We start from the raw sequence: 12,705 nt of genomic DNA, 5'->3' as shown, positions 1-12,705 counted from the left end.
GCATTTTAAAATGATAAACTTGGATTAGCTAACACAACGTGCCATTGGAACACAGGAGTGATGGTTGCTGATAATGGGCCTCTGTACACCTATGTAAATATTCCATTTAAAAAAACAGCTGTTTCCAGCTACAATAGTCATTTACAACATTAACAATGTTTACACTGTATTTCTGATCAGTTTTATGATAATTTAAATGGACAAAAAAAATGTTTTTTTTTACAAAAACAAGGACATTTCTAAGTTACCCCAAACTTTTGTACGGTAGTGTTTGAATTTTCAAACTACTTTTCATTGGGAAGATGTAACATATTTTATCAAAAGCAATCACTTTTGCATGTAAAAACACAGAATCCTTTTTATTAGTCCACGTGCTTAACTTCTCTGGGATATGTGGGACGCTAACGTCCCACTTGGCCAAAAGCCAGTAAAAATGCAGAGCGCCAAATTCAAATAAATTACTATAAAAATCGAACTTTCATGAAATCACACATGCAAAACACCAAATTAAAGCTACACTTGTTGTGAATCCAGCCAACATGTCAGATTTCAAATAGGCTTTTTCGGCGAAAGCAAACGATGCTATTATCTGAGGATAGCACCATAGTAAACAAAGAGAGAGAAGCATATTTCAACCCTGCAGGCATGACACAAAACGAAGAAATAAAAATATAATTAATGCCTTACCTTTGACGAGCTTCTGTTGTTGGCACTCCAATATGTCCCATAAACATCACAAATGGTCCTTTTGTTCGATTAATTCCGTCGATATATATCCAAAATGTCAATTTATTTGGCGCGTTTGATCCAGAAAAACACCGGTTCCAACTTGTGCAACGTGACTACAAAATATCTCAAAAGTTACCTGTAAACTTTGCCAAAACATTTCAAACTACTTCTGTAATACAACTTTAGGTATTTTTTTACGTAAATAATCAATAAAATTGAAGACGGGATGATCTGTGTTCAATACCGGAGGAAAACAATGTGTAGCATGCTTTCTGGTCACGCACCTCTAATAAACAGTACACTTCACTGGAGCATCATTCTGAACATGGCTACTTCTTCATTTCTCAAAGAAAAAACCTCAACCAATTTCTAATGACTGTTGACATCCAGTGGAAGCGATAGCAACTGCAGGAAGGTCCCTTAGAAATCTGGATCTTATCTTCTGGGGATGAGCAGCTGGCAGTTGAATTTGGGTATGCTTTTCATCCAAACATGAAAATGCTGCCCCCTATCCTAGAGAAGTTATGTCACTTTTGTTTTCAGCCAACTTCACTGTCGGCCAAAATAGGCACCCGGTTCTTGCCCGGGAGGAAGGCTAAGGCCGGTTTTGTGATACTGATGATTTGTCAGCACAGATGGTTTGTTTACATAACAGGTTATGATAATAGGGGGGTAAAGTTGGTCTGACATTGGATTGCCTATGGCGTTAGTTAGGGATATCAATAAATTACAATATTTTCATGTTGCACATCTTTTAGTTGTCTGATTAAATACTTTCAATATTTGTATATGAATTTCTACAATTTATAGTTGGCTTGAGGTTTTTAAGTCATTGAAATGTGGAGCTATTGACATTTTAAAATATTGTCCCCTGTACATTGTGTAATTTACTGATGGTCCCTAACTAGCCCCATAAGGATATCAAATGTCAAAACAAATTGACTATGGGCATTACTATCTGGTCACATGCAGCTGTGCTCCGAATGAATGATTACTTATGATTACTGCTGCCAGATGTGGACAGGATTGAAATAAACCCAGTAGTGAACTACATGTAGTAACATGTAGTAACAGATTCTGTTACCATCTGACAAGAGTGATATGTTCTTGCGATTTGTATTCTATAGCATTTCAGATTTAGATTTGATAACTATTCACAAAGTAGTTTGGATAGTGAACTACAGTACTATTTCAAAGTAACTTTAGTTAAGTAAACTTTATTTTTCTTAAGGGTAGCTGTAGTGTAGTTTAACTTCTTTCAGTGTGAAGTAATTGGTAGCTTGGTAAACTATATTTTCAGAGTAGCTTCCCCATCATCACATTTTCAAAACAAGTTGCTTTTTAGGTGACAGTCGCTCTTTTAAGGGAATATTATGAAATATGCCACATTCACATGCTATCAGAGCTTTTGGACGCTCCTAGTTCCTAATGGGAAATTTCACTTGAATGACCGTTCGAGTTGGAATTACAAGTTGGAGACTGAGAGAAAAGGTTATTACCCAAGTTGCCGAGTTTCAGACCTTTTCAACCAAAAGATGACAACAAATCAGTTTTTTGACAACTATGACCTTTAGGCTTTCAATATGGATAATATAGCTAGTATGACCATATTGTGAATGTTAAGCAAGCTAGCAAACTGTATTATTAGCAATGTTACACAAGCTTATCAAGCTAGCTAAAACCGTATTGGTTGAATAATTTCCCCGACTTCAAAAGCACTTTAACACATTGATTTATATACAAACTCAGGGTTTCCCAACCCACTCCTAGACCCCCCCCCCCCAAACATTTCTAATTTTGGTTTTAACCCTAAACTGGAACACCTGATTCAATTAGTCAACTAATCATAAAGCCTTTGACTTATTGAATCAGGTGTGCCAGTTTAGGGTTAAAACAAAAATGGTAAATGTCTGGGGGGGCGAGGAGAGGGTTAGGAAACCCTGCTAGATGACTGATTGGGGGCACTGTATTGAAACCACCGTGCCTCCATCTTTGAACTCCTCCACCATTGTAAAACATATTTTAGAAGCTATAGAAATCCTTTTATTAATATCTACATTTGTTTTCCCCACATTTAAATTACATACACATTAATGCATACTTTTAAATGATATTGTTAGCCAAATACATGTAATTTTGTCCTTGAAACATTTAATTGAAATACTGTTGAATTCCATCCATTCCTTTCGAGGACTGCTCCTACTTGGGAGTGCCAATATGGCCAACCAGTGGCTTCAAAGTCTCTCAATGGCCAATACACAGTGCTTGAATTGGGCAGGAGCTCACTGGAGCTAAGTACCGGCACCTCAAATGTTCTACTGCTTGAGTTCTACTGCTTGAGCTCCTACTCCTCATATTCTTTCACATAGGATTTACAGTATTTTTTGCCTGTAACAAAAAAAATGGGCCACATTTATGACCCCCTTACAAACAGGCTAATTTTTACCACATTCTTCCTTGCACATTCTTATTTGTGTTGTCATGTGTTTCTGCCATGCTATGTTGTTGTCTTAGGTCTCTCTGTATGTTTTTTATTTTACCTTTATTTAACTAGACAAGTCAGTTAAGAACAAATTCTTATTTTCTATGACGGCCTAGGAACAGTGGGTTAATTAACTGCCTTGTTCAGGGGTAGACCGACAGATTTTTACCTTGTCAGCTTGGGGATTAGATTTTGCAACCTTTCAGTTACTAGTCCAACGCTCTAACCACTAGGCTACCTGTAGTTTTGTGTTGTCTCTCTTGTCGTGATGTGTGTTTTGTCCTATATTTTTATTTAATTTATTAGCATTTTTAATCCCATGATTTTTAATCCCATCCCCGCAGGAGGCCTTTTGCCTTTTGGTAGACCGTCATTGTAAATAAAAATTTGTTCTTAACTGACTTGCCTAGTTAAATAAATGTTAAATAATTAAAAATAAAAAAAAATATGCCTTTTATACCTCCCGTGCGCAAAATAATGCATATACACCTAAATATAAACAGCATCTATTTCAGTCCAAGTCAAGCACTGCCAATAAATACTATAAGCAATCCAGGGTTTATAGAGATCATTGTTTGAACACAATCATGCCAGACTTCCCAGTTCCCAGTTCAATCAAATTAATTTATAAAGCCCTTCTTACATCAGCTGATGTCACAAAGGGGTGTACAGAAACCCAGCCTAAAACCCCAAACAGCAAGCAATGCAGGTGTAGAAGCAGTTTCCCACAAGCATTTGAAGCCAGCAACAGACTACAAGTGATTGTCAAAAGATTCATATTTTTACTATTAGCACTATATTAACACACTCATTTTCACTCCTGATCAGCTCTAACTAGCTTTGGCACAGCAGCTAGGCATCAAGTCACTTGCGATAATGTTGCAACAAAAAAAAAAGTTTCATAGGTTTATCATTTTTAACGATCACAATCAAAAGTTAATAAAGATGCCCAACTTATATGTATTTCCAATTTAGGAATATTTTTTTTAACAATGTGATATTTAGCTCCAAAAGGATAACATGATGTAGATTAAGTAAGCACTTTCCTGCAGTCAAATGACTTGACCTAGTGCCCTCATGGGTGGAATGTTATTCATATCTTTCAATAATTTCATAATTAGTCAACTTTTTTTTTTTTTTATACACACGGAAAATCTGCTGTTTCTATGTCAAATAGTTTTGTTATATTTCAGTCTCTGTGAAGTATATAAAAGTAATTTGGGGATGAAAACTCTAAATATAATATATTTCAACTCTATATCTAACATGATACAGATAGTGTTGTAAACTCACAACCATGCGCGTGAGCTGTTTACTTTTAATTCAAAGTAGATTTATTTAAGACTACCAAGAAACACTCTGTGTGACCCTGATTTAGCCCACTGCAGTAAAAGGTTTTAAATAATCGAAATAAAAATAGGATTTTATTAGCTTAGTGGTTTAAGTAGGTTATTTATGCATATCGTGTGAAATAGGCCTTGTGAAATACTCGTCAAAAGCTTAAGAGACACTGTTGAATTACCGATTTTCTACTCTGAGATGCTTTGTGGGTATGGCCCCTGAACTCAAGGGGACAAGGCACGTTAGAACCATGGGAAGCCTTTTAGAAAACCTGTTCATATGCAGTGAGGACGATTTACTCGTAGACCATAGCCAAATAACCACTACTTTAAAAGAAAATAGGCAGGGAGCTATGGACAGAGAGAGAGAGCTAGGAGAAAGGGGAGATGAGAAGAGACATTGAGCACAGATGTTATTTCAATGTGTAGTTTTCATTTAAATTTGGTTAGTTGTCAACTAACGTGAATTCAGTGTCAAATCAACCAAAAATTTCACCATGTCATGGGATTTAGGTATTAAGTTGGGTGAAAAAATCTGAAATTACCCTACGTTAATAACTTTTCAAATCCAATCAGTTGTCCACGTTGTTTCAACGCCATCATATTTAATGTTTTTGTTGAAATGACATGGAAACAACACCGATTCAACCAGTTTTTGCCCATTGGGAGGGTTGAGGTAGAGGACAGAGAGCATGCAAATTGGCTACTTTTAATCCATCCAATGACGACACGTCTGCTCTTATGTTAATATAAGCCCCTACATCTGAATGAGGCATTAAAATGTCTGGTCGCCATGGCGATTACTGAGATAGAGAGCCAAATTACTGGTGCATAGTAGAATTAAGCACCACTTACTCAAGCTTTTACCAAAATGAGTGTAAGTGTACCAAAAAAAAAAGAACAGGGATTTAGCTGAACTGTGTGAGCCAAATAGAACATCAACTTTCAGTGTGTGTGTGTGTGTGTGCGCGTATCTGTGTGTGTGTTTGCCCTTTTGGCTTAAGCACATTACAGAGAAAAGACAGAGATGGATTCACAAACGTAAAGGGACTCTGTGTACCTCTAAAGAGGCCTAACACTCATGTCTTGCACCCGGCTGGGTGCATCTGGGTAACTGGGGCCTCGCATCAGCATTAAAAGTAAAGAGTGGAGGCAGACTTGAGGGGTGTACTAGCAGAGTGGTTTGAGGAGTTAGCGAGGTAACTTTGGTCAACCGAGATCCAACTCTGGATAACAGGTACCACGAAAGTGGCTCACCTTTTAGTCAGGTTAATTTATATGGCTACGAATGCTTCAGAACTACCCTGCTCCGTTAACTACATTCATCCTGAATGAAGTATCTGAACTGCGAGTTGAGAACCAATGAAATCAGATTCCCTCCCTCTCGCAAACATTGCTTCATCATCATCAGAGAGGACCAAGACGCAGCGTGATATAAATACATTATGTATTTATTTAAGGAAGACGAAGAACACTAAAACAAACTAAACAAAACAACAAACGACCGTGAAGCTATAATACGACAAGTGCAGAACACAGGCAACTTACGTAAAGACATAGACAATCACCCACAAACTACCTAATGATTATGGTTGCCTAAATATGGCTCCCAATCAGAGACAACGATAGACAGCTGTCTCTAATTGAGAACCAATCTAGGCAACCATAGACATACATACACCTAGACTAAACATTGCCCCATAAACATACAAAAAACCCTAGACAATACAAAACGCATGCATCCCCCATGTCACACCCTGACCTAACTAAAATAATAAAGAAAACAAAGATAACTAAGGCCAGGGCGTGACACTTCATTTGAGGAAGACGACCGATTAAATATTTTATTAATCAAGTGTTATGTTAAAAATAAAAAAAATCACATTACTTATTTAGCAGTGACAGAATGTATTTGAAAGTTCACGCACCGTAAAACTTTCATATGACGTTATAAAATTATTTATCGATAGAAGTAGAGAAAAGGGTGCTGTGTGCGTTGATAAGAACACAAAAGCACATTACCGATACTTAATAAAAGAAAGACAGCACTTCTTATTTCAGCATTTTCTCAATGAAGAGTTCGGCGTTCGACTAGCCACGCGCAGTTACAAGCCTGCTAGAGTTAGGTTAGCAGCAGGCGGACGAGCAATAGCCACAGTTGTAGTACGGATGAAGCCTGAGCTGGAATGTGAAGCGAACTGAAGCTAGCTAATTTCAGAAAAGCCTGGGTAAATCTAGCTTCAGAAACTATTCACACCCCTTCATTTTTCCCACATTTTGTTGTGTTACAGCCTGAATTTAAAATGGATTAAATTGAGATTTTTTTTGTCACTGGCCTACACACAATACCCCAAAATGTCAAAGTGAAAATGTTTAATTTTTATATTTACATATTAATAAAAAATGAAAAGCTGAAGAGTCAATAAGTATTTCAAATCAAATTGTATTGGTAACATACACATGTTTAGCAGATGTTATTGCGAGTGTAGCGAAATGCTTATTTAATAACCCCTTTTTTATGGCAAGCCTAAATAAGATTTTCTTAACAAGTCACATAATAAGTTGCATGGACTCACTCTGTTTGCAATAAAATTGTTTAACATGATTTTTGAATGACTCCTCATCTCTGTACCCCACACATACAATTACTTATACGGTCATTTAGTTGAGCAGTGAATTCCAGACACAGATTCAACCACAAATACCTGGGAGGTTTGCCAATGTCTCGCAAAGAACAGCACCTATTGGTAGATGGGTTCAAAAGAAAAGTTGACACTAAATATCCCTTTGAATATGATGAAGTTATTAATTACACTTTGGATGGTGTATCAATAAACCCAGTCACTACAGAGATACAGGCTGTCACGATCGTGTGGCGGATTGACGGACCAAAACGCAGCATTTGGAAAATAAGCCATCTTCTTTTATTTTAAAGACGACAAAAAATAAACACGAAACACTTAATACAAACTAACAAAACGATCGTGAAGCTAATAAACGTTGTGCACATACACAGGCTACAAACGTTCTGACATAAACAACTAAACATACATAGACAACGCTAGACACATGTACTCAACACAAACCCATATACTACACCCAACAACCCCTTTACCATAGAATCACCCAAAAACAACAAAACACAAACATTCCCCATGTCACACCCTGACCTAACTAAAATAATAAAGAAAACAAAGAATACTAAGGCCAGGGCGTGACACAGGCGTCCTTTCTACCTCAGTGGAAGGAAACCTCTCAAGGATTTCATCATGAGGACAATGGTGACTTTAAAACAGTTAGAGAGTTTAATGGCTGTGATAGGAGAAAACTGAGGATGGATCAACAACATTGTAGTTATCCACAATATTAACCTAATTGACAGAGTGAAAAGAAGGAAGCCTATACATAAAAAAAATATTCCAAAACATGCATCCTGTTTGCAACAAGGCACTAAAATAATACTGCAAAAACTGTGACAAAGCAATACATTTTATGTCCTGCATACAAAGCGTTATGTTTGGGGCAAATCCAACACATTACTGAGTACAACTCTCAACATTTTCAAGCATAGTGGTGGCTGCATCATCTTATGGTTATGCTTGTAATCGTTAAAAAAACGGAATGGAGCTAAGCACAGGCAAAATCCTAGAGGAAAACCTGCTTCAGTCTGCTTTACACCAGATACTGGGAAATGAATTTACCTTTCAGCAGGTCAACTTAAAATACAAAGCCAAATCTACACTGGAGTCGCTTACCAGGTTTTAACCTACATCTGCCTGAAAATCCATGGCAAGACTTGAAAATGGTTGTCTAGCAATGATCAACAACCAATTTGAGAGTTTGAAGAATTTAAAAAATAATAAATGTGCAAATACTGTACAATCCAAGTGTGCAAATCTCTTAGAGATTTACCCAGAAAGAATCAAAGCTGTAATCGCTGCTAAAGGTGATTTTAACATCTATTAACTCAGGGGTGTGAAAACTAATGTAAATGAGATTTCTGTATTTCATTCACAATAAATGTGCATATTTCTCAACAACAACAAAAATTTCCTTAGTCATTACGGGGTATTGTGTGTAGATGGGTGAGAAAAAATATTTTATCAATTTGGAATTCAGGCTGTAACACAACAAATGTGGAATAAGTCAAGGGGAATCATTTTTGAAGGCACTGTAGTATACCCCTTCGGATCAATAATTTAGCCAACTAACTTTGATACATAGCCAGAAATAATTGTGGATTTTCCGGTTCATTAAGAAAGCAAAACTTAGATATGTGTTTTTGGTTGTTGAGTCAATTAGAGAATGCCCATTTCAAGCTTATCTTTCTAAAAAATGTTAAGTTATATCACAATATTTAGGCTAGTTAGCTGGCTAACTCCTTGATCCTGCTTTGTAGTATACCGCTCAGGTCACAGTAGTTATAGTATCAACAGACAAATCAGCGATTGTTTATCTTTAGCCTGTGTCCCCATGCTACTCACGACTACTGGGCTTCTCATGCTGCTCACGTCCACTCTGACCCCTGCTACCAATCACAATGGACTATTAATATGTCCTAAGTCATCTATAGATTTGTCTATAAACTTTACCCAATACCTGGAAAAGACAAAATAAGTTCTGACTCCGGGTAAATGGAGGACTAGTCTAGCAGGCTGATAGTCTACACAGTATCTCAGGTCAGGGGGATAAGGGGAGGTCTTGAAACCCCCCCAATCACAGTTCCACTTTTAGTTCCTCTGTAAAACCCATTCACCTCTCAGTCACTCAGGCGGTGAGGAATGCACACTCCACTCCAGCTTCACTGGTAAGTGAGATGCTTGGTAAATGTTAATACAGTCATTATTAGGCATACAACTTGATTGTGAGCTTAGAGATGTATGAGCTTGGAAGACCGTTCGTTACAACTGGGCACTGAAGAAAATAAGGAATGTGCATGGTGAGGATGATTTTATTTAAACAGAAACCTGAAAGACCAGCCTTGCTTGGAACTATAATATTTACTTCAGTGGAAAGGAAGGGCGGTTTCATAACAAAGAACCCGCTATGAAAGAGGAACACTCGATTCAGGAACAAACTGGTATCTGTCATCATACTGTCATCATGGCACTCAGTCATACTGACTTTTGACACAACTTTTAGGACGATAGAAGATCAAGCTATACTTATTAAATAGTAAAAATATGAATAAAATATCTGAAATATTTCACTAAATATAAAAGTGGACAGAAGAAGAGTCTGAGACTTCTGTGACAGTCACAATGGTTTAACAGCTACACCATTAATATGGACACTGTTAAATTAATGAACAAGTTGATGGAGCAACAGACACCATTGCGCCACGGACACAGTTTAACGAGCCAGTTGACACATTCTAATTGTGTCGCTGCTGATTGAATCGCCAGGGCGAAAATAGGATAGGATGACCTTTAATGTTCAATAATTTATTTTATTGATTGATTATTATGTCTACAAAATGGTAAATGGTTATTTTGTCTAAAAAAACGATCATTTTCGCAAGACTTTGGCTCAGTGAAGTGGACACAATGTTTTCAGTTTGGGTCTATTAACTTTAATGGTACAGTGCTTCAATGGCCTAGAGTCCTGTGTAAAACTTCCACCTGTCAGATATTTTGGGTTCAAAGTTGACATAAGGTACTATACAATTGAGAAATATCTATATGACCTGGCAGCACCTCTTGCACTATAATATTTATCTCTCTGACCCTCTGGACCCTTTCAGCAAACACAATTTGAACACAGAAAAAATGATGTCATTCCTAATCTGGAGCAATGAACAGAGAAAGATACACAATCCCACTGCCTCACATTCGCCCTCACATTCGTCAAGGTCATACGGTGCGTTAGTCATGAGTGAGAGAGTTTGTCACAGTTTATCAGTTCGTTATCAGAACACCATGTGACTTGGCTCTTATGACACCATTCTCATATTCCATTCCATTAATTCAGGCACAAACCAGTTTTTTAAAAACTAAACCCAGTTCTAGAATACATTAGCTCATTCTGGTCATTTAACATTACATTCCCCCTATATCTTTCCTAACCCTACCACCCCTCCCACCCTTCCCCTGATTGGAGTAAACTAACGTTTATCTTCGAGCACATATACAGTACACTCTGATCTTAATTCCAACCCTTAGATGTCCACATACTAACCCATCTTTCCAAGTACACTACCATTTTACTATTTCCTTTTGCAATACATCCTTTTATGTGAATTCTTACGAGGGTCGCGAACCTCTCTATTTGTGCCAATTCTACCAAGATTTCCCTAAAAATGTATATTTTACCTAAGAGTATAATTATATTTCCCATTAATTGATCAAGGTTTTTCAGATCTCCTAACAGTGCTGTTTGTAAGTCCATCTGAACACAGACGTTATGACTTCACAACCACTCCTGGACCTGACTCCAAAATGCCATGCGTTGTCCTGTGGAGCTTGCAATGGCTTGCGTTGTCCTGTGGAGCTTGCAATGCCATGTGTTGTCCTGTAGAGCTTGCAATGCCATGCGTTGTCCTGTAGAGCTTGCAATGTCATGCGTTGTCCTGTGGAGCTTGCAATGCCATGCGTTGTCCTGTGGAGCTTGCAATGCTATGCATTGTGGGTTCAATTCACATGAGGGGACACAAACAAAAATGTTTGCAGTCACTCTGGAAAAGTGTCTACTAAATTGTAAAAGTGAACCACTGAAGGACAGTACCAAAAAATATTATCTGTTTCCTTGTGGCAGTCTGCACAGGGCTTACTGTTCAACGCCCCATATATTTGTGGTGAGAATTGTATATAATAGTTTAAATTGAAAAGAACGAATTGATGCATCAATTGTTGATTAGTATATCATTTCATAAACCCAATGCTACAGTATTGGGACATCAAAAATCTGTTCCCAGTTATCTTAGTTCCCAAACCTCTCAAACTTAAGATAAACTGAAACGTTTAATGATTTACACTAGTCATTTTAATCCATGCATGGTTTTTCATTGGAGGCAGGAAAACCAATACACTCCTTCCTACATTCCTTCCTCTGCCTCTTCCATTTTTGTGGCTGAACTGCAATGAGTTGGTTATACTTATGTATTAAGCATACCTCTCTATAGAAATTTGTTAATTACTTGTGTTACTATAATTGTAGTCTTTATTTACAATTCATAAACAATATACCTGACTTATACTTTTTTTTAGCCATATAATTTGCTGTAATATTTGTTTAGCCTCTTCTGGAGGATGGCATTGGACTTGTAACCAAATCTATGTGGCTTCGTTTTCAAGGGAGGATACTTTAAAACAAGGTTCCATTGTCAATTCATCAGAAATGATTGGTTTTAAGCTGTATAACAACAAAAAATCCCCCTTTTGAACATTGGATGTGCCTCTCTTAGTAGCCTGCTGGAAAACCAGTTTGGATTTCGATATCATTTTGGTATAATGAAGGCTTTAAGAGAGAGGTTTAATGCCTTAATAGTTCATTTTTTTAACCCTCCAAACTCATGTTCATTATATAAATATGCCCATTCAACTTGATCTGGTTTGCCATTCCAAATAAAATGCAATATTTTTCTCGCATGACTTGAAAAGGGATTCTTCTGGAGTCGGTAGAAAGGTTTCTCAAACTCGGTCCTTCGGACCCCAAGGGTTGGATGTTTTGTTTTTTGCCCGAGCACTGCACAGCTGGTTCAAAAAACCATCAAGCTTTGATCATTTGAATCTGCTTTGTAGTGTTAGGGGTCCCGAGGACAGAATTTGTGAAATGCTGAGGTAGAGCGCAGTGGTCTAAGGCACTGCATCTCAGTGCCTTAGAACAAATTCTTATGTACAATGACAGCCTACCCCAGCCAACGCTGGGCCAATTGTGCGCCGCCCTATGGGACTCCTAATCACGGCCGGATGTGATACAGCCTGGAATCAAACCAGGGACTGTAGTGACACCTTTAGCACTGAGATGCAGTGCCTTAGACAACTGCGCCACTCGGGAGCCCAATATAATGCCCTATGTTTGCAAAAAATGTTTTAATATATTACCAGTTGGGAAAAAACATTTTGCATAATGCAATATATTCTACAAGGGTGAATGATACAGCAGCACCGTGCTATCACTAGAGATGAGAACTTTGTGACTAACTTAGTGATTCAA

At 37.6% G+C, this 12,705-nt stretch overlaps 1 protein-coding gene across 1 annotated transcript in view; it reads left to right on the top strand.

Annotated features, from left to right (window-relative positions):
* Nucleotides 1-9,278: 9,278 nt before the first annotated feature.
* ivns1abpa (influenza virus NS1A binding protein a) overlaps nt 9,279-12,705 on the top strand; it is a 46,395-nt gene continuing 42,968 nt past the window's right edge. Inside the window, exon 1 of the mRNA XM_055943692.1 lies at nt 9,279-9,358. The gene's annotated coding sequence lies outside the window, so the exon portion shown is untranslated. The remainder of the gene's footprint in view (nt 9,359-12,705) is intronic.

The sequence above is a fragment of the Salvelinus fontinalis genome, chromosome 14 (genome assembly GCF_029448725.1).
Source record: "Salvelinus fontinalis isolate EN_2023a chromosome 14, ASM2944872v1, whole genome shotgun sequence".
NCBI lineage: Eukaryota > Metazoa > Chordata > Actinopteri > Salmoniformes > Salmonidae > Salvelinus > Salvelinus fontinalis.
The sequence above is the reverse complement of the archived record's forward strand: the minus strand, read 5'-3'. Positions and strand labels throughout refer to the sequence as shown.